The following is a 23,451-nucleotide window of genomic DNA, read 5'->3' on the forward strand; positions in this document are numbered from 1 at the left end:
TGGGACTGATCAGCAAGGAAATTTGCCTTATTGAGATCAGAACATGTAGGGATAAAGTTAGAAAGCCATGTAGAGTTTTCCCTTGCAAAGGGAATTAAAACCAATAGTAAAAGGTACTATAGCCATATAAATAAGAAGAAAATAAAGAAGGAACAAGTGGGACCTCTAAACACTAAGGATGGAGTGGAGGTTAAGGATAATCTAGGCATGGCCCAATATCTAAACAAATACTTTGCCTCAGTCTTTAATGAGGCTAACGAGGAGCTTAGGGATAATGGTAGGATGACAAATAGGAATGAGGATATGGAGGTAGATATTACCACATCCAAGGTAGAAGCCAGATTCGAACAGCTTAATGGGGCGAAATCAGGGGGCCCAGATAATCTTCATCCAAGAATATTACAGGAACTGGCACATGAAATTGCAAGCTCATTAGCAAGAATTTTTAATGAATCTGTAAACTCAGGGGTTGTACCATATGACTGGAGAATTGCTAACATAGTTCCTATTTTTAAGAAAGGGAAAAAGGTGATCCAGGCAACTACAGGCCTGTTAGTTTAATATCTGTAGTATGCAAAGTCTTGGAAAAAAATTTGAAGGAAAAAGTAGTCAAGGATATTGAGGTCAATGGTAATTGTGACAAAATACAATATGGTTTTACAAAAGATAGATCGTACCAAACCAACCTGATCTCCTTCTTTGAGAAGGTAACAGATTTTTTAGACAAAGGAAATGCAGTGGATCTAATCTACTTCGATTTCAGTAAGGCATTTGATACTGTTCCACATGGGGAATTATTAGCTAAATTGGAAAAGATGGGGATCAATATGAAAATTGAAAGGTGGATAAGGAACTGGTTAAAGGGGAGACTACAACGGGTCATACTGAAAGGTGAATTGTCAGGCTGGAGGGAGGTTACTAGTGGAGTTCCTCAGGGATTGGTTTTGGGACCAATCTTATTTAATCTTCTTATTACTGACTTTGGCACAAAAAGTGGGAATGTGCTAATAAAGTTGGCAGATGACACAAAGCTGGGCGGTATTGCCAATACAGAGATGAACTGGGATATTCTACAGGAAGATCTGGATGACCTTGTAAACTGGAGTAATAGTAATAGGATGAAATTTAATAGTGAGAAGTGCAAGGTCATGCATTTAGGGATTAATAACAAGAATTTTAGTTGTAAATTGGGTACACATCACTTTGAAGTAACAGAGGAGGAGAAGGACCTCGGAGTATTGGTTGATCACAGAATGACTATGAGCCGCCAATGTGATATGGCTGTTAAAAAAGCTAATGCAGTCTTGGGATGCATCAGGCGAGGTATTTCCAGTAGAGATAAGGAGGTGTTAGTATCATTATACAAGACACTGGTGAGACCTCATCTGGAATACTGTGTGCAGTTCCGGTGTCCCATGTTTAAGAAGGATGAATTCAAACTGGAACAGGTACAGAGAAGGGCTACTAGGATGATCCGAGGAACGGAAAACCTGTCATATGAAAGGAGACTCAAAGAGCTTGACTTGTTTAGCCTAACCAAAAGGCTGAGGGGAGATATGATTGCTCTCTATAAATATATCAGAGGGATAAATACCATGGAGGGAGAGGAATTATTTAAGCTCAGTACCAATGTGGACACAAGAACAAGTGGATATAAACTGGCTATCAGGAAATTTAGACTTGAAATTAGATGAAGATTTCTAACCATCAGAGTAATGAAGTTCTGGAACAGCCTTTCAAGGGGAGTAATGGGGGGAAAAAGACATATCTAGTTTCAAGACTAAGCTTGATAAATTTATGGAGGGGATGGTATAACAGGATAGCCTAATTTTGGCAATTAATTTGTCTTTGACTACTAGCGGTAAATATGCCCAATGGCTTGTGATGGGATGTCAGATGGGGTGGGATCTGAGTTACTACAGAGAATTCTCTTCTGGGTGTCTGGCTGGTGAGTCTTGTCCACAAGCTCAGGGATTAGCTGATCACCATATTTGGAAGGAATTTTCCTCCAGGGCAGATTGGCAGAAGCCCTAGGAGTTTTTTGCCTTCCTCTGCAGCCTTGGGCATGGGTCACTTGCTGAAAGATTCTGTGCACCTTGAAGTCTTTAAACCATGATTTGAGGACTTCAGTGGCTCAGACACTGGTTTGATACAGGAGTGGGTGGGTGAGATTCTGTGGCTGCATTGTGCAGGAGGTCAGAGTAGATGATCATAACGGTCCCTTCTGACCTTAAAGTCTATGATTCTATGAGATGATCCTCCTACTTCCGAAGCTAATAGATCCTCCTACCATCTGGGCTAATAGATCATCTCTAGCAGCAATATAAGCCCTAAAACATATAGCTGAGCTCTTCTGATGCTGTCCAGAGAAGAGCAGCAGTACCCGTTCACACAAGCCAGTTCAGTTCAATACTTGTATCATGCTTTCTATCCTACAGTAGGATCTCAGAGCTTGTTATAAATATTAATTAAGTCATAAAACATCTCTGTGAATTTGGTAAGTATTATTATAGCCATATTGCAGATGGTGAATTGAGCCATGGAAAGAAATAGTGACTTCTGCGGTGTCACATGGGAAATCTATAGCAGAACTGGGAATACAGCCCAGGCATAAACTAAGGGTGAATCTAGCCTGAAATGATTTTTCTGCATTAATCCTCGACTTAAAAATATTTCTCTCTACGATAGAATTAGTGCCTGATTATTTTTTGTTCAGATGATTTATTCATGTAATAATGCAGATTTTGGTGCCTAAAGAAATTAAAATAATTACAGAACTTGCGGTTGAGAGATAGTGCTGTGTTAGTAGCACCTAAATTATAAATCACATGACCACTGGCATTCATGCAGTGATTATGGCATGCGGGTCAGTGAGACCCAGACAGTTTTTAAACCACTAACAAGTGAACTCTCAGACACACAATTGAACTCTGAGACACTAGCTATTGAATTCATGTGAAATCAGTCTACAGAGGCTAAGAGCTGCTCATTCACGCTCCAACCACTGCTCTTGTAAGTGGAATTTTCAAACTACAAATAAATTATAATGGAAGGGTAAACAGGACCCCCCTAGGGAGCTGATGTACACAAAGCCTGCTGCTCTTGTAAGATCTATTTCTACTACTAGCTTTGCTGGAGAGGTTGAGAACTGTAGCAGAATGAAACAGCTAAACTATGGACTGATAAATTTGGAAATGGAAGAAAAAGAAAATTTGACATGAAAGTCAAATGTGTTAGTCTCTTGTTAGTATGAATGGGTATAATGTTGCTCATTTTCAACAGGGCAGTATGGAAGGGGGGGATGTTGTTGGAGGAACCCATGTAAACTGAAGGATAGCTCTTTCAAAACATACAATTTTGTTCTGTTTATTTCTGTATGAAAATATTTCTAACTTTATTTTGAAACATTTCCCTGTCCAACCCAAGTGTTGTTCTGTTTGCATTTTTGATGGAACTACTTGTCTTTGGAATGAAAATGTGTGAAACATTTGAATTTTCACACGTTTAAGACAAAAACCATTTTTGCTTGAAAACTGGACTCATTTTGACTCAGAAATATTATGTATATTCATGATACAAAAAGTCAGTTTAGTCAAAGAGACCAAAACCCATGTTATCATCAGATTCCTCAGATTCTTCTTTCTTTTCTCTCCTCAGCAGGGGCAGCCCCACCATCAGGCGCAGAACCCCCAGAAGGAGCAGCAGCAGCTGGAGCACCACCAGCTCCTACATTACAGATCAAGCTTCCAATGTCAATGTTAGCTGGAGCCTTGGCGAACAGGCCTGGCCAGAAAGGTTCAACATTTACTCCAGCTGTTTTAATAACTGCATTCATTTTGTCCTCTGTGACGGTGACTTCATCGTCATGCAGGATAAGCACGGCGTAGATGCAGGCGAACTCAGAGCTGGAGGCCATGGCTGAATGGGCAGATGGTGGTGGGGTGGGGTGCTAGTCACCGGGATGTAACGGCCTTAGCTTCAGCTGAAGGACGCAGCATCTTTTGTGGGCAGAGAGCCGAGAACCATTCATGACACTTTTCTCAGATACACTTATTTCCATATGGAAAAGCAAAAAAAAATCAGAGTTTGTTACAGATATTTCTCACAGCTGTGCTGGGAAGTTTCTGGTCTGCACTGTGATCGGTCACATTTCTGGGGTTAACTGTATCTCTGTCCCCTCAGTGGTCTGCTTAAGGGTGCCAATTTAGGTTTCATGCTCCCAACCATTACCTCGATGGGTGGGGACCTGCAGCCCTCTTCCTCCAGACTGGGGTGTAGGCTTGCAGTTTCCCTGCAATCCACTGTGTTTATCCCAGCAGGTCTGAGTTTAGCCTAAGGATATGTCTACACTGCAATTAAAAGCCTGTGGCTAGCCCATGCCAGTTGACTCAGACTCATGGGACTTGTGCTAAGGGGTTGTTTAATTGTGGTGGCAACATTTGGGCTTGGCCTAGAGTCCAGACTCTAAGACCTTGCAAGATGGGAGGGGCCCAAAGCTTGGGCTGCAGCTCGAGCCTGAATGTTTACACTGCAGCTAAACAGCCCCTTAGCCTGAGCCCTGTGAGCCCGAGCCAACTGGCACGGGCCAGCTGCAGGTATCTAATTGCAGTATAGACATACCCATAGAGGTCCAGATCCGCAAAACGACTTGGCATTGCAAAGGTGAGTGTCACAGTGCCTCATTTCTGGGAGCCTAGGAAATCATAGGAACAATACTGTGACACTGCAAAGCCTAAATTATGTGCCTATACTCCTATACAATGAATGGGGAGAGAGAGGTGCCCCAGAATGGGAAGCACAAAAGCCAGCACACTGTGTGGGAGAGCCATTTAAGCTAGCCAGTGGAAGATACCAATAGGAGGCATGTGTCCTTAGCTCCATCCCTCTTGTGGCTATAGATACCTATCTCTGCTAGTAATCCTCAAGTGGGAACCCCTCTCCTCATGGTGGCATGTGCTGAACTATAGGATATTCTGATTTGGATCTCCCTCAATCTCTCCTGTTGATGTCGTTCCACTTTAAATAATTATATTGGGCCAGACAAAGAATGAAACTCACTCCATAACACAGCGGTTAGAGCACTAACCTGAAAGGGGTTCAAATCCTTTCTCCTCAGTATGCGGGGGTGGGAGTTGAACTGGGGTCTCCCACATCGCGGGTGAGTACCCTAACCAGTGGGCTAAAGGAATATCCTCCTCCTTCCCCCTCACCTTGACTTTTTGTGTGGAGTTAGGTGGCATCTAAGCATGCTTACTGGCTCAGACTCTGCACATGACTTAGGCGGAAGAATACCTATCTTCCCCCAGTTTTTGGAAGTTTTTGGAAAGTGTAGGGGACAATTTCCTGGTGCAAGTGCTGGAGGAACCAACTAGGGGCAGAGCTCTTCTTGACCTGCTGCTCACAAACCGGGAAGAATTAGTAGGGGAAACAAAAGTCCATGGGAACCTGGGAGGCAGTGACCATGAGATGGTCGAGTGCAGGATCCTGACACAAGGAAGAAAGGAGAGCAACAGAATACAGGCCCTGGACTTCAGAAAAGCAGACTTTGACTCCCTCAGGGAACTGATGGGCAGGATCCCCTGGGAGAATAACATGAGAGGCAAAGGAGTCCAGGAGAGCTGGCTGTATTTTAAAGAATCCTTATTGAGATTGCAGGAACAAACCATCCCAGTCTGTAGAAAGAATAGTAAATATGGCAGGCAACCAACTTGGCTTAACAGTGAAATCCTTGCTGATCTTAAACACAAAAAAGAAGGTTACAAGAAGAGGAAGATTGGACAAATGACCAGGGAGGAGTATAAAGATATTGCTCAGGCATGCAGGAGTGAAATCAGGAAGGCCAAATCACATTTGGAGTTGCAGCTAGCAAGAGATGTTAAGAGTAACATGAAGAGTTTCTTCAGGTATGTTAGCAACAAGAAGAAAGTCAAGGAAAGTGTGGGCCCCTTACCAGGACCGGTGCAAGGATGTTTCGTGCTCTAGGCGAAACTTCCACCTTGTGCCCTCCCCTGTCCCCGAGCCCCTGCCCTGAGGCACCCCCCTGCAGCAGCTCCCCCCATCCTCCAGGGAGGAGGCAGAGCAGGGGTGAGCTGGGGCGGGGAGTTCCCCTGAGTGCTGCCCCCGCCCCACTGCTACAGGCAGCCCTCCCCACGCCCCCTGCCCCAGCTCCCTCTGCTTAAATGCCGGCGGTGACTGGGGCAGCCGTAGCTGGGGAAGAAAATGCTGTCCCCCAATCCTAGTGCCCTAGGCGACCGCCTAGGTCACCTAATAGGTTGCACCGGCCCTGCCTCTTACTGAATGAGGGAGGCAACCTAGTGACAGAAGATGTGGAAAAAGCTAGTGTACTCAATGCTTTTTTTGCCTGTCTTCACGAACAAGATCAGCTCCCAGACTGCTGCACTGGGCAGCACAACATGGGGAGGAGGTGACCAGCCCTCTGTGGAGAAAGAAGTGGTTAAGGACTATTTAGAAAAGCAGGATGAGTACAAATCCATGAGGCCAGATGTGCTGCACCCAAGAGTGCTAAAGAAGTTGGCAGACGTGATTGCAGAGCCATTGGCCATTATCTTTGAAAACTCATCACGATTGGGGGAGGTCCTGGATGACTGGAAAAAGGTTAGTGTAGTGCCCACCTTTAAAAAAGGGAAGGAGGAGAATCCAGGGAACTAAAAGCCAGTCAGCCTCACCTCAATCCCTGGAAAAATCATGGAGCAGGTCCTCAAGGAATCAATTCTGAAGCACTTAGAGGAGAGGAAAGTGATCAGGAACAGTCAGCATGGATTCACCAAGGGCACGTCATGCCTGACTAACCTAATTGCCTTCTATGAGGAGCTAACTGGGTCTGTGGATGAGGGGAAAGCAGTGGATGTGTTATTCCTTGACTTTTGCAAAGCTTTTGATACGGTCTGTCATAAACAGATGGTTAAGGGTTAATGCCTCTTTTACCTGTAAACGGTTAAAAAGTTTACCTAGCCTAGCTAACACCTGACCAGAGGAACCAATGGGGGTTTCAAAAGAAAGGAGGGAAGTTTTTCCTTTGTTTAGAGTTTCAGTTTCAGCCGGAGTGAAAAAGATCAAGGAACCAGCCTCTTATCAGAGTAGTAAGTTTTAGAAAGGAATAAATAGGTTTATGTTTATTTCTTTGTAACTTGTCTTATGCAATTAGAGGTAGAATCAAATTGTGTATTTGGGTATTTTTTTTGTGTAACTAAATTTGTGCCCAGGGGAACATCCTCTGTGTTTGAAATCTGTTATCTGTGAGAGTAGCTGGTATGCTAATCTCTCCCAGAGAGTTTTCTTTTACCTTTCTTTTCTTTAATTAAAAGCCTTTTTCTTAATAGCTAATTGATTTTTTCCTTGTTTTTAGATCCAAGGGGGTTGGATCTGGATCCACCAGGAATTGGCGGGAGAAAGGAGGGGGGATGGTTAATTTCTTCTTGTTTTAAGATCCAAGGGATTGGATCTGGACTCACCAGGGAATTGGTGAAGGAGTCTCTCAAGGCTACCCAGGGAGGGGAAGGTTTTGGGGGAACGGGGAGTGATCCAGACACTGAAAATTCTGGATGGTGGCAGCGATACCAAATCTAAGCTAGTAATTAAGCTTAAAAGTGTCCATGCAGGTCCCCACATCTGTACCTTAAAGTTCAGAGTGGGGAAGGAACCTTGACATGGTCTCCCACAGTATTTTTGCCGGCAAGTTAAAGAAGTATGGGCTGGATGAATGGCCTATAAGGTGGATAGAAAGCTGGCTAGATCATCGGGCCAATGGGTAGTGATCAATGGCTCCATGTCTAATTGGCAGCTGGTATCAAGCGGAGTGCCCAAAGGGTCGGTCCTGGGGCTGATTTTGTTCAATATCTTCATTAATGATCTGGAGGATGGCGTGGACTGCACTCTCAGCAAGTTTGCAGATGACACTAAACTGGGAGGAGTGGTAGATATGCTGGAGGGCAGAGATAGGATACAGAGGGACCTAGAAAAATTAGAGGACTGGACCAAAAGAAACCTGATGAGGTTCAACAGGGACACGTGCAGCACTTAGGATGGAAGAATCCCATGCACTGCTACAGACTAGAGACCTAATGGCTAGGCAGCAGTTCTGCAGAAAAGGACCTAGGGATTACAGTGGATGAGAAGCTGGATATGAGTCAACAGCCAAGAAGGCCAATGGCATTTTGAGCTGTGTAGCAATGCGGACTTACCCCTGCAGCGCCTCCTGCTGGTTGTCTCGGGGAATTAGCTCTTCCAGTGTCCGGAGCGCCCTCTACAGGCCAGTGATCTGCATTACCGCTGGCCTGTGTCCCTCCCAGGACCCTGCTCCCCTTTTACCTGGGGCACTGACCCTCTGGCAGTAACCCCTCACAGCCTCAGGGTCTCCCCCTCCCAGGGGAACCCCCACCCACTATCCCCATTTCGCCTCAGTGTTAGGCTACCTCCAGTCCCCATCTTGCCCCCACTCACTGGGGTGGACTGCAGTGTATGCCACTCATCATAGGCAAAGGGGGTTCAGACCTGCTGCCTCTGCTTACCCTGCAACCCAGTAGCTAATAGGCCTTACCAGGCCTGCAGCTTGGGGCTTTCCTAGGCAAGAGCTCCCCAGCTCCCTTGGCCTTTCCGCACACTCACTCACTCATGCCCATCACCCCAATCGGGCTATGCCCTGCTCCAATCTAGGTTCCCTGCTTGGCACCTTGCAACCAGGCTGTTCTCCCTCTACAGGCCGAGGGAGACTGTCTGGGCCTCTGGCTCACAGCCTTTTATAGAGGGCCAGCTGGGCCTGATTGGGGCATAGTCCCAGCTGAGCCTACTTTTCCCCAATCAGCCCAGGTTTCTTGCCCCAGCCACAGCCCTCTCCTGGGCTGTTTCAAGCCCCGCACGGCAGGAGCAGGGAACTACCCCACTACAGGCTGTATAAGTAGGGGCATTGCCAGTAGATCAAGGGACGTGATCATTCCCCTCTATTCGACATTGGTAAGGCCTCATCTGGAGTACTGTGTCCAGTTTTGGGCCCCACACTACAAGAAGGATGTGGAAAAATTGGAAAGAGTCCAGCGGAGGGCAACAAAAATGATTAGGGGGCTGGAGCACATGACTTATGAGGAGAGGCTGAGGGAACTGGGATTGTTTAGTCTGCATAAGAGAAGAATGAAGGGGGATTTGATAGCTGCTTTCAACTCACTCTCCTGAGGCTAACACAGAAAGATATAGGCCAAATGTTGCTTGAGTGCGACCAAAACCCAGGACCATTCACTGCCATGCTTTGTGCTGCAATGATTCCAGACTCCTTGCTACTGGCTTGCCGTGGTAAAGTGTCCTACTGTAGAGGACGAAATAAGGCAGCCCTCCCCAGAAACCTTCTGCAAAGATTTTCAGAGTACCTCCAGGAGAGCTTCATAGATATGTCCCTGGAGGATTCCCGCTCCATCCCCAGACACGTTAACAGACTTTTCCAGTAGCTGTACTGGCCACAAATGCATCCCAATTCTTCAGGACAAATCAAAATTAAACACTATTGATTTAAAACCCTGTACTGTAGTTACACATGTGCACTCACCAGAGGTGCCTTCTCCGGCTTCAGGGTCAGGGATCCTGCCTTGGGAGGGTATTGGCTCCTGGGTGATGAAAAGGTCCTGGCTGCCAGGAAGAACGGATTCACCAGTTGCTTGCTGTTCATTCTCCTCCTCCTCCTCTTCCTCATCCACAAAATCCTTCTCCCGGTTGCGTGAGACTCCCCTCTTGCAGATGTCCAGGGACAGTGGTGGGGTAGTGGTAGGGTCCCACCTAGAATGCCATGCAGCTGATCATAGAAGTGACATGTATGGGGCTCTGACCCGGAACAACAATTTGCCTCCTTTGTCTTTTGGTAGGCTTGCCTGAGCTCCTTTACTTTCATGAAGCACAGCTACGTGTCCCTGTTGTAGCCTCTCTCCACCATGCCCTGTGCGATTTTGGCATATATATTAGCATTTCTTCTTTTTGATCGGAGTTTGGCCTGCACAGATTCTTCTCCCCATACAGCAACCAGATCCAGTGTGTCGTGTTCAGTCCATGCTGGAGCTCGTTTGCAATTCTGGGGGGACTACATGGTCACCTGTGCTGCTGAGCTCACTACGCTGACCAAACAGGAAATGAAATTCAAAATTTCCTGGGGCTTTTCCTGTGTACCTGGCTAGTGCATCGGAGTTGAAAGTGCTGTCCAAAGCGGTCACATTGGAGCACTCTGGGATAGCCCCCAGAGGCCAATACCATTGAATTGTATCAATCTGCACTACCCCAAATTCGACCCAGCAAGGTCAAATTTAGTGCTACTCCCCTTGCCAGGGAGGAGTACAGAAGCTGATTTTAAGAGCCCTTTAGGTTGACGGAATGGGGTTGGTTGTGTGGATGCATTCATTTTAAAATCAACCTAACACAGCTAAATTCGACCTAACCCCATAATGTAGACCAGGGCTAAGTCACCCATTTCTCCCCCTTCATTGTATAGGAAGACTAGGCTTCCTATACAATAACTCAGGCTGTGTGGATTGCAATTGTTTCTGTTATTTTCCTGAAGCACTGTACTGTAGACCAGTGGTCCCCAACCTTTTTGTGGCCAGTAGCACATTCATGTTTTCAGAAGAGTATGGCGGGCGCCAACAATTTTTCAAGGCTTGTTTTGTATTTGTACATTAAATAATACGAAAAACATCATATTTAATATAACATAATATATGAATCCAAAGAGAAGCCAGAGGAGAGCCGCGAGGACAGATAACACTGGCGCCCACAGCCTGCAGCCCTGGAGTTCTCTGTCCCTGTCAGGCACGGGGCAGCGGCTTGTCTCCCCTGCTGGGCACTAGGGGGCCCCACGTCTGCTGGGAACAGAGAACACCATGCTCGCAGTCTGAGTTCTATATCCCCATCAGGTTCGGGGCTGCGGCTTCTCTCCCCTGCTGGGCACTAGGCGGGCGCACATAAATGCCCTGGTGGGCGCCATGATGCCCTTGGGCACCACGTTGGGGACCACTGCTTTAGACACTTCTTACATCAGCGGAAGGGGTTATTGATGTAGGTAATCCACCACTCCAAGAGGTAGTAACTAGGTTGACAGAAGGATTAGCCATGTCTGCAGTTGGGGTTAGGTCAGCCTAACTACACTGCAAAATGTTTACAGCTCTGAGTGACATATCTAAGTTGATCTAATTATTAAGTGTAGACGAGGCCTAAAAGTTAGGTGTTGAGATGCTGTGTGTCACAATGCCTAAATCCCTTTGTGGATCTGGGCCTGTGTGTGCAAGTTTTAGTTAAAGGCTCAGTCCAGCAGTTACTTTAAAATTAATTCTTCCAGGAATACAATCTAACTGTTTTTTGTGCAGCATACCTGGTACAAACTCTCAGAAGGCTTTACACAAAAGTATTATTCTGCTTTCCCAGGGAAATTCATTGATGCAAGCTTACAAGCAGTTTTTAATCTTTTTTTCCAGTTTTTAGTTTTATGTTCTTTTACTCATGAATATCTGATGTTTATTTATTTACTCACAGTCAGATCATGTGTAGTACATAATTACATACTTTATCATTTACTGACTGATTTATTACACGCTGTATTGATATAATAATATACCCTACCATGCAGAGCTAAGGAGCCATACCTTATCAAATGGAGCTTCAGAGAGACACACACTAATCAGAGAGCTGTCCTGTCACTGCATTTAGATGGCATTTGCACTGTCACAACATATAAACACAGTGCTGTGACACGGATATCACAATGCAGTGTCAGGACACCACTCTGCATTTGTTTTGTGACTATCAGCAACGCCATTCAGTAACATATTCATTCCTTTGTCTGCCCCTTCCTTGTTTCTTGGGAAAAGGGTGTTTCTTCTCACACTCTTTCCCTATTTCTCTTTCCTTCCTGAGGCCCAATCCTGCTAGGTGTTTTAGCATCTTGTGGAAGGTCCTGAATGCCTTTAATTGCCACTGAAGTCAGTTGAAGATGAAGATGGTCAGCATCTTGGAGCTCATGCCCCTGGGTTGCTTGAAAACTCACAGAGGTTTGGACTTACATGTTTAGGGCAGTGGCCTATGCTGCCTCACATGGGAGCACTAGGATTCCACAAGAAATAGGGTACAGAGCCCAGAGCAATTGTATTTGGCTGTAGAGTCACATGTTGGATATTGCTACATTACTATTGATACTTAAAAAAATGTCAAAATGTTTTTGAAAGTATGAGCCATTTCACTGGCCTATCTTATCACAGGATATAATCAATAAATCATGTGCCAGTTCTGGTCATTCTGCATGTCAGATGTGTCAAGTCACATGTCTACATCAGTGTCCAGACTGTTACAGATTGCGTGTTTGTTACTGTTACAGATTGTGTGTTTGTTACTGTGTCTTTCACCTCCTCAGTGCTGACTTAAGAGCTATTATCCCAAATTCATAGTAATTGCAAGAAAATTCCATCTGTTTGCCCCAAAAAGAAGGAAACCAAATAAAGAAATTCAAAGGAAACTACACTACTAACCACGACATGCCACCACCTGTGGCTTTGCTAAGGGATCCTCGTGCTGATGGGAATTCCGTGAAGTAAACAAAGTGCATTCCCAGTAAGCAATCTGCATAACCTCTAAGTCATGCCAGTTATCACCAACTGGTTGAGCTGAAAGATGAAAGTCACTTTTGATATTTACAGACCATGAGTTATTGATTGTTGTGTAGCATATACAGACCAGTTCTATAGGGAAAATGCTTCTCAGTGGAAAATAAAGCTGATAGTAATTTTATTGTAAGGATGCTCTTTGCCTGTCTTGTTCATCTGTTATATTGTAAACTAACCTAGTTCAAATGCAAGCTACAGTTTAAAATTGTACTGAAAATCAGACAGGAGTAAACAGATCCAATTCAGCATACCAGATGAGAATACAGATTACAAAAATGTACAGATGTGAAGGGAGAAAGATTAAATCATCAGACTAAGAGCCAGGATATCAGGCTTCTATTCCTAACTGCCAGAGAATTCCTGTGGGACCTTTGGACATAAGGCACAGAGGTTAGTTTCCTCATCTGTGAAATTAAGGTAACAATACTAACCTATATCACAGAAGTTTTGTGAGGCTTAAATTAATATTTGTAAATGGCTTTGAGACTGACAGAAGTGCAGATCATTATTTCAGTATTATTCTCCTTGCTAGAATTTCCATAGTAAGGGAAGTTTGTTAGTGTTGATTTTGGTTTGTTTTTCTGCTAAATAAGGGGACATTGTAATGTGTTTCTGAATCTACTGTTTCTTTTGGTATGTCACCGTGGTTAATTTCCACTTAATCAAGGTTTATGGGCAAACCTTCAAAAAGCTACTCTGTTCTCACATCACATGTAGCATTTAGGAGCCTCCCTCAAGATGGCACTATTAAACTGCTTCACATACCTCTGAACACTTGCATAATCTTGTTTATGAAGTACTGAGGTCATTTTAAAGCTAAGATCACGCGATGCTAATTTGGCCATTTTCAATTTCTTTTTGGCAAAATGCCTTTTTTATGTCTAGATGTAGACATTTAAAGGCAATGTTTGTGTGAAAACTCTGCCAATAGATTTTTGCAGTCAGGGAGTGCTAACTGAAAAATTGCTGGGATTACAGTTTTGAATCTGTTTGAGAAACTGTAAATCCCACTGAATCAGTTGCAATGTTGCATTACATTCCTCTCAGTCCTTCAGCTGAAACGCAGGATGTGCACTATGGGGGAAGATACAAAGGATAGGGGGAAGGGGGATTTATTCCTCCAGGCTCTGTGAGCTTAGGTCACCTTCTGCATGCAGATATTCTTAGTCCCCAAGCACCGTGCCCCACCCCACCTCATTTCTGTTCCTGTTTTCTCCTCCACTGTCTCCAGTACTTAAATGTGGCCTGGCCTTAGTGGTTCCTCCCCTTTAGCTGAGGGTCAGGCCTTTAGTTTTTAGTAGGCCTAAACCCACTTGTCCCAATACTGCAAATAGTACCATACCTCAGCTGGCCTCTAGACACTGTGGAGCTCCCATGGTGGGTCTGGGCTTTCTGTGCAAGAAGGTGAGAGGGGGAAGGGAAGAGCCAGGGGGATGCTCATTTTTGTCTCCCTCACCCAGACCCTCCAGGAAATCCACCGAATAGCTTCATTAATCCTGAGTCTGCATTGACCTTTGTATATCCAATCCTCCTAGCTGTGAGCATCCCCTTAATGGGTTGGGAGGTCCCACCGCTTAGGCCAATTGCTCCTTATCTTTGTTGTTCCTTTGCCACAAGGCCATTACCTCTCCTCATTCATATCCTGCCTGAAGGCTGGTAACCGAGAACTCCCATCTCCATTGCCCCCCTTTACATCTCTAATCCTGGCATCATCCTTTCCCCTAAACTCTCTTACTCTGACATCAATCATCTGTGGATCTGCCTATTACCATCATATTGGCCCATATTCTGCCACCTTTATGCCAAGTGAGCAGTATTTTTCTGTTCACCTAGGCCCTGATCCTGCAAACACTTATTCAAATGTTTAACAACTGTGGGTAGCCCCACTGATTTCAATGAGACTTCTCAGAGTAGTAAAGTTAAGCATGTGCGTAAGTGTTTGCAGGTTTGGGGTTTTAGGCCCATTGAAATCATAACTTGATGAGTAGGTGCTACTCAGTGTGAATAACAGTAGCCGAATCTGGCCCATTAGTACCATTTACTTGTTTTATGGATGGGTCCACAAAATGCTAAATGCTAAGAACACACACACACCGCAGTGCAGAGCTGACAAAGAACACATTAAATGGCTGACGGGGTGAGATGGATAAAGTGTATAAAAGAAAGCTGAATGTATTTCCAGTCCTAGAATACCTGGTATGTCTGAATGGTTTCTGTTATGTGATGTATATAAACTACAAGGAGTATTTAAGAAATTTTTATGACTGTATGAATGAAAAATGTGTTTGTTTGTAGGGATCATTCCTTTCTCATGGAGAATATCAAAAGTATGTATTTTCACTCATACAGCTCTTCTCTTCTTATACCCATCTCCTCTTTCAAGTCTTCTATCCTTTCTTCTTCCCCTTCATTCAAATTCTTTGCATGATTTTTTTATGGCCTACACAATAATGTTCTTGGACTGGCCATATATTTACTGACTTTTTAACATGTTTAAAATCTCTCTGTATAAAAAGAACTAGAGCTGAAAAAACAAAGGGGAAAAATGAAAACAATTCACATTTCTATGTCTTCATTAGTTCATTTTTAACTCTGTACAAACAATAAAAGTAATTCTATAATAAAGGCCTAATTTACCAAATGACTTCTCTACATAGGTTATAATGGATGCCAGTGAAAGACGCAAGAAAGTACACATTGGTTGCATTCCTAGTTGCTAAATCTATTATACACATACACGTATTGAATGTTCCTACCATGATACTCTGAAGCAATGTAACTGGCATAGAAAGATGAAGGAATATAGTATGAATTTTCTATGATCGAATGGATCCATCAGAATGGATATGGGCAACTGATAGATATTGGAATGCCACTTTGATTCCTGATAAGAATAGCAATCTTATGTGTACATGGGGGAAGTAAGGGAACAGTAAGGTAACCTTTCACAGAAAGGGAGCTAGAATGCTGGATGGAATCTAATCAATGTAAGACTGCTTACAAGAAGGTTGGCATCAAAACACAACAGCTGAAGTGTAGCAGATGGCTAGATCTGAAGTAGATGTAAACAGAGGTTGAATAAACAAGCACTGCATTCTGGTAGATGTCAAAGTTTTCAGGCTGTACAAAGTTTAATTTAAGAACTCTACTGCAACTGCCTTACCTTCTTTTTCTAAATACCCAAATGTGATACACCTCTAAGGGCACATGAAGTCTAAAAGGCAACAGAATCACTGTGGCTATTGTGCATGGGAGGATGCCGAGCTGGCCACTGAAGGTATGTCTACACTGCACTTAAACACCTGCAGCTATCCCATGTCAGCTGGGTCAGGCTATGGGGCTGTTTAATTGCTGTGTAGATGTTTGGGTTTAGGCTGAACCCTCCCACCCCCCACAGGGTCCCAGAGCCTGGGCTCAAGCCTGAGCCTGAACTCTATATCACCATTAAACAGCCCCATAGCACAAGCCTGAGTCAGCTGACATGGGCCAGCTGTGAGTGTTTAATTGCAGTGTGGACATTCCCTGTGTGCCCATGCAGTGAGTGGGAATACGATTCCCTCCTGCACCAGGTGCTCCGGATCTGTACTCTTCAGGGATTCCATCTATAGTAGCCAAGAGAGGTTGGTGGTTGCTAGGGTATATGGTCAATTAATACATAAATGCATGGATATCCTGGCCAACCCCAATGGCCCTACATATAAGAGAAGGTACAGCAGTTTCCCACTGCAGTACTTCCCTGTGCAAAGCTCATGTATTTGGGTTTTGTGCAAGGGAGAGGATTTGAGATTTTCATGGCAGAAAATTGGGAGGGAAGGAAGAGAAGTTAGTTGTGCAGGCTGAATGTAGGAGTCCCTTATCCATATGACAAAGAGATTTCTATGACAGCTCTCCAGTGAAGTAAAGACTGAGACTTGTGAGCCATATGACTCATCATCCCTGAGCTCCTCCATGTGTTCTCTGCTAAATTGTCTTTTTTTCTCACATGTGACTTTGCACTTTCTTCCATGCCCACTCCACTTCCTGGCCACAAATACCATTCATCTCCTTCAAATCTCTCCTTAAAACACTCCTTGTCTGCAAAGAAAAAAAAATCTCCCTGAGATCTCTTCACCAACAATGTCTCTGCACTTTCTTGTGCCTAAACTGTTGTCCTATGCATCACATTATTTTAAGGAGAATGCAAACTGTTCAGCGTCAATGTATTCTGTAAATTCCAAGCATATATATTGTGCTGTAGACATGATGTCTCTGAAAATTAGGCCCCTCAGACAATTAGTCAAATGTTACAATTGGGTTCTGAAGCAAAGATGAGAGACAGAACACGACAGATCTGAGTTGAATTATAATTGATATGACAGTTGAACAAGAACCTGAAAACAATTATACAGATAAGGATAGTTGGGTGAATAGTACATTTGGAAATGTTCAGAAGTGGAGGTTGGTTCAGATCCATCTCTAGTTAAATACTCTACCTGCTCTGCTTGAAAGCAGGGAAAATCATAAAATCAGTAGTAAAACAGAAAAGGCTTGTGAGTAAGGTTTTTGTATTAAGTTATCCTAGCCAGATTGCAGTTCTGGCTGTTTTCGGGTAACTTGGCTTGAGGCTGGTGATAAACACCTGATTTCTGGCCAAACAAACAAACAAACAAACAAACAAACAAATCCCAAACCAGCAAATAACAGTTCATTAAAAGTGCCCAATGCTTAAGTTATCCTTTCCACCATTCCTTTACTAAATATACTATTGCAAGTATTTGAGCCTTCCGTGGGGTTAAACAGGAAGAGCAGATACTATCTTATGGGCGCTGATATAAGAAGATAGATCTGATCCTCAAATACATCTGAACTTAGCTCTGCAATTTTATACCCTCCACACTCCTCTTTCTTTCAGCTATAGTCTTATTGCACCAGCTCTCAGTTGCAGCAGCAGCAGCTTTGTTACAGCAGTCACAAATTCTCCATGACTTCAGGATGTGAATACATGCTGTTATAAACAGATAGCTAAGGATTAATGTCTTTTACACCTGGAAAGAAGTACCTGAAACACCTGACCGGAGGACCAATCAGGAAACCAGATTTCTTCAGATCTGGGTGGAGGGAAGTTTGTGTGTGAGTCTTTTGTTCTGGGGTCTTCTGTCTGTCTCTCTCTCTCTCGGCTATAAAAGGATTTCTGTTTCCTGCTTTCTAATCTTCTGTTTCCAAGTTGTAAGTACAAATATAGTAAGGCAGTAAGGTTTCTATTGTTTTCTTTTGTATTTACCTGGGTATAGTTGCTGAAGTGTTTTAAATTGTATTCTTTTTGAATAAGGCTGTTTATTCATATTTCTTTTAAGTAATTGACCCTGTATTTGTCACCTTAATACAGAGAAACCATTTTTTATGTATTTTTCTTTTTTTTTACATAAAGCTTTCTTTTTAAGACCTGTTGGAGTTTTTCTTTAGTGGGGAACTCCAGGGAATTGAGTCTGTGCTCACCAGGGAATTGGTGGGAGGAAGAAGTCAGGGGAAAATCTGTGTGTGTTAGATTTACTAGCCTGACTTGGCATTCCCTCTGGGTGAGGGGGAAAGAGAGATTAGGTCTCGGTACTTCTGTTTTCCAAGGCTGGAAACGGGGAGGGTGGAATCCCTCTGTTTAGATTCACGGAGCTTGCTTCTGTGTGTCTCTCCAGGAACACCTGGAGGGGGGAAGGGAAAAGGTTTATTTCCCTTTGTTGTGAGACTCAAGGGATTTGGGTCTTGGGGTCCCCAGGGAAGGTTTGGGGGGACCAGAGTGCCCTAAAACACTCTAATTTTTTGGGTGGTGGCAGCTTTACCAGGTCCAAGCTGGTAACTAAGCTTGAAGGTTTTCATGCTAACCCCCATATTTTGGACGCTAAGGTCCAAATCTGGGACTAGGTTTATGATACATGCCTTTAGCTATAAACTCAGCTTTTCATCCTTCAAAGGTAGATAACTTGCATCCCCTTCAGTTTACTGTATAGGGGGTCTGCCTCCCAGACGAGAGCTGAAGTGACGTCTACTATGAATGAATACTAACAATCTGGTGTCCATTTTTGTATGAGTTAGAGTTTGCCCCACGTTTTTGGCCAGAATTGCCCCTCCTTTTTATTGTAAAGGAGTGTGCTCCATTTACTAGCATCAGTTAGCTGTTGTCTTGCTCCCTAATGGAGGTAGCTTTTCAGAGGTGCTTACTGTATGTGTACTAATTATCAAGCAGTTTGTGATCCCTCTAGAATTATTTTATAAACATAAAATATTATGAATGGATACTATGCCTCTATGATACAGGAACTGTGCAAAAATGTTATGACTGTGCTTAACATAGGAACAGCCAGACTGTATCGAATCAGTAGTTTCATCTAGTGTGATATTTTGTCTCTGACACTGGCCAGTAAGAGATGTTTCAGAAGAAGATGCAAGAAATTCTGTAATGGACAGTTCTGGAATAACCTTCTGGTAGGTGAAAAGTCTGACTAATTTCTTTTGATTAATGATTGGTTTATGCCCTGTGTATATGGATTTATATCCCTTGTACATTTTTATCCTGTTTTATGGATCTTCAATAATTCTGAATGTCTATACAGGCCCAAGGAGAGTAAGAAATTTATAGAAAAAGAAATATTTGAACTAGGACAAAAAAAAGATAAAGGGAAAAAGAGGAGTGAACTAATTCTCTCTCTATCTAAAGATATTTTATATGACTGGACAAAAGCCTTTTATTTCAGGTTGCTTGGTTGCAACAATAATACTACAGTTAGAAGCTCTTTGGGTTTTGAGTCATGTGATTCCAGGGAAAGGGCATTAAAAATATTAGGTCAGCTTGTGCTCTCACATGTCATTTTGGAGTCTGTGCTCTCAGTGTCATTCTGGAGTCATCTCATTGAGAACACTGGAATTGCTCTGGGTTTATACAGATGTACATGAATGCAGTATTTGGGCAACTTTTTTCATCCATGGTTGATGGCGGTATCATTTCTATTCATTCCCTTTAATTGTCAAATATTATACACTTAACAGCCCATGAGATTTGATACCCTCTCACATAGGTGCAAAGGCTTTGTCCACACAACCACAACTGTGGTGTTATAAACAGGTAGAGATACAGTGCCCTTGATGAGTTGCAAGAAATATGGTTCCATTTGTGTCACAGCCACACTTGTACATTCACAGTTCTTCCATGCTTAGCTGAATGGTTGGCCATAGCGATTGTTTGCCATTTGATCCATTCCTGTGTGGTAGCAAGGGCTTGATGGGCCAAGAGTCCAATGTCAGAGCAGACTTGATGTACACACATAATAGGGGGCCTCCCTCTGGACCGCCTCCACCCCTCAGTTAGTGGAATTTTATCCTGGATATCACAAGCCACCCAGAAAATTGTGTTCACCAGAATGTCTTGCAGCATTCTGGCAACGTGTCCAAAAAGCATAAGACATCGTCTGCAAACAATGCCCCCAGACATCCACACTGCCCAGTTTTATTTATATCAGTGCATTCTGGAACAATTCCTTACTGTCTCAATAGGCAGGACATGTACACAGAGCAGCAAGGGGAGCATGCAATGGAGGATGTCCTACCAGATAAAGAGCTGGAAGGAAGAGGACTACCTAATCACTAAACAGACATAGTTTAGGAGTACTGTCTACATAGTGAAAAAAAGGTTCTTCATTTACAGGAAATCAATCATTCTGGATGAGGCAACTGGCAGGCATGAAACACTGTTAGCTGCTACAGTTACTAACTGAATTTTAACCATGCATAGTAAGGACACAAATCATGTTTAGAGTCAGTCATGCCATTAACTGGTTCTATTAAAAGTTGTAGTGTGGACAAAATCAAAGAGGGAGTGGCTATAAGCCTGCTGCTACAGAACCTTCCATTTTGCCAAATCTGTGAAACTTGGTGAAAGAAGTTTAATTTGTGACAAAGAACAAGCAAAAGTGAAGCAGCCTTCCATGGTTCTGTTTGAAATTACTGGCTCTCAGCAGTGAGTCTAAGCAGGCAGCTTGCTGTGTGGAGACAGTACCTTGGTGGCCACTATAGTTTGGATTAAATAATGCTCAGCAGAACTACTTTGCCTTTCGGGCACATTGTGTGGGTTTCTTCTCTTCACTAGGAAAAAAAGCCAAAACTGGATTTGGATTCTCAGACTTCCAATGTTTTTGAAGTCTGTCAGAGATGGCACTGAGCAGCATCTCTAAATAGTTTGGAGTGAATGTTTTTTGAATGAGTAACTGTGAACAATCGCTTGCTTTTACTGAGGAAGTAAAAAATCTGCACATCTGATTTAAAAAAACAAAAGCAAACAAGCAATTCTAGATATCTTTTGCTTTGCTACTTAACATTTGGCTGTGGTTCTGAGACCAGAATTGGTCCTCTTGGGCTCAGTTATGTGATTCAGAGATGCCAGAGTTACTTTAGCCTCTAGCAGCACTGGAGGAGATTGAGGGTGGTGGAACAGATTGGGATAACACAGAAGGGAACTTATTGTCAGCACGGAGGAGGACAATGTTAGATACTTTTAGGGGTTTTACAGGTATATGATTTGAGTCAAATCATTTGACTAAAATGTGTTTGAGAAACAGCATAGTAAATAACTAGTACCAGCGCATTGCACTTCTGGCATGCTGTCTGTCCAAGGATCTCTAAGGATCTCTACAACTATCAGTTAAGTCTCAAAATCCATGTGAGAAGGAGAAGATCATTTTACAAATAGTTGAACTGAAGAGCAGAAAAGTTAAATGGTTTGCACAGTGTCAGTGAATAAGTCAATGGCAGAGCTGTGAATAGAACTTTGCCTATGTTCTTTGAAAAGATGAAAAATTGTCTTAATGAAGAAAATACACTTGTTTAAAAACTAAATTAAAGGAATCTATGGAAAGATTCATTCATTCCTAGTAGAAAATCATCTGAAGTGACAACTCATTTTTGGTTCCAACCCATCGAACCTCACTCTCACAAATCCAGCATCTCACTCTGAAGTAACAGTCAAGCATTACATGCTGTTAAACTGCTATGTTTGACAAATTGCTCATGAAATGTGTAAGGCTCTTTGAAATCTTCACCAATTCACCTGAGCTCCAATCACAAAGCATCACAGCCTCTGTGAGATACTGGAAAGCTCAGCTCAAATGTTTAGGTCTGTTTCCAGTTCACTCCTATTCCAGCATCAAAGAATCCGCTCAGAAAGCAGGAAAACATGGAGACAAACTGCAACCCTAATCTCCGAGGATGAAATCCGCCATGGACACAGAGGCTACAGAAGATCTGCAACAGTCCTGGTGGGTGCATGGGTGGGCATGTGATAGAATTAGGCTTCAGACTAACTTCAAGTAGCCCAACTGATAGGGGCTTTGGGTCGGGCCCACTGGGTCCATAGTTACATAGATCCAGTGACCTCTGTCTCCTAGCGTTACTTTATGCCCTTTTAAATTCTGGGATATTGTTGGAGATCATCAGCACACCCAACCAATTACATTTTTAATCTCTGCCTCAAGCCTTAGATACCTTCACATGTTGGAAAACTCCCCTGTCATTTGTGCTGTATTGCAACACTTTATGATGGGTGCAATCAAAATCAGGTAGAACTGTGCTGGTGACACAAAATGAATTGCATGTAGAAGCTTTCACAGATATAAACCCAAACTAATCAGAATCCCACCTCGACTGGTCCCTGGGTCAGTGATCCTCCTTTAAAAATGTGTGTGTGTTGGGGGAGGTACTTTTATTCTTGGTTTAAACAGCTCACTTGGGAAAGAATTTAAAGGTCCTAATTCTGATTTCATTTACTACAGTTTTACACCATTATAACTCTGTTGGGAATTTATGCTTCCTAAATCTTTGGCTATGTTCTTAGGGCAGCCCTGGAAACTGCCCTAGTTTGTGCCCCTGGCTGTCATGGCCTCTCTGAGTTTCTGGCAGCTAGGGAATAGCCAGGGTACAAGAATACCCCAGCAGCACAACTTACTACCCACTGTACATACATTTCTCCTGGCAGCCTCAAATGTCCCTTCCACAGTGTAGGCTTCTCTAGAGTGAGCCCAGAGTCCACTTTGCAGCTACTAGGGAGGCCCCCTGTGTGGAGGGGCAGGGCTTCTGGCCTCTTTGTGGCCACTTTATGCTAGAATAGCTAAAACAAAGTGACTGCAGCACTGGGGTGAATTCCTCTCATTGAGCTTGACTCATTGGAGGTATGCTGGCATAAAACTGGAGTAGGAGCAACCAGAGTGAAACTCAGTAATTGAGTGCTGCTGTTTGTGCTACAAAAGTAACAGCCTCAACTCTCACAGCCAACTATAAATCATAACAAAAGCTCCACATAACCAATGTTCTATCTATCCTCATTAGCCCAGCTGGGCGTGGAAGTTACTTTTTGTTTTGCATAAAAAGCCAGGTCCTGTACTTTTCACTTACCTGCTTTTTCCATCTGGGCTTGTTTTCCCCCCTCATTTAAACCTGTGTAAATCAGGAATAACCCTGCTGAAAGTCATCAATATAAAACTAGGACAGAAGAATCAGACTCAATGGTTGGTGGCACAGGAGGAAAGAGAGTAGGATTTGGCCCATTATATCAGAATTAGAAAGTTATTTCATCTCCATAAAATAAAGCAATTAAAAATACATGGTAAAAGGTCACTTCTAGATCCCTAGCTACCTCATGGAACAGGGTTCTCATTTATACCCCCAGCTGTCCAGATGGGTCTGATGAGTCTCCAGAACAGTGGCCCAAACCCACTGAAGCCTTACTGCACCAATACCATGTTGAGAGGCTCCCTAAGTTCTTGGGGGGTTAGGTGATCTGTGTCACGGC

General features: G+C 43.4%; 1 pseudogene; it reads right to left on the bottom strand.

Annotated features, from left to right (window-relative positions):
- Window positions 1-3,588: 3,588 nt before the first annotated feature.
- LOC115647585 lies at window positions 3,589-5,156 on the bottom strand (annotated as a pseudogene).
- Between the last annotated feature and the right edge of the window lie 18,295 nt (window positions 5,157-23,451).

The sequence above is a fragment of the Gopherus evgoodei genome, chromosome 3, assembly GCF_007399415.2.
Source record: "Gopherus evgoodei ecotype Sinaloan lineage chromosome 3, rGopEvg1_v1.p, whole genome shotgun sequence".
Classification (NCBI taxonomy): domain Eukaryota; kingdom Metazoa; phylum Chordata; order Testudines; family Testudinidae; genus Gopherus; species Gopherus evgoodei.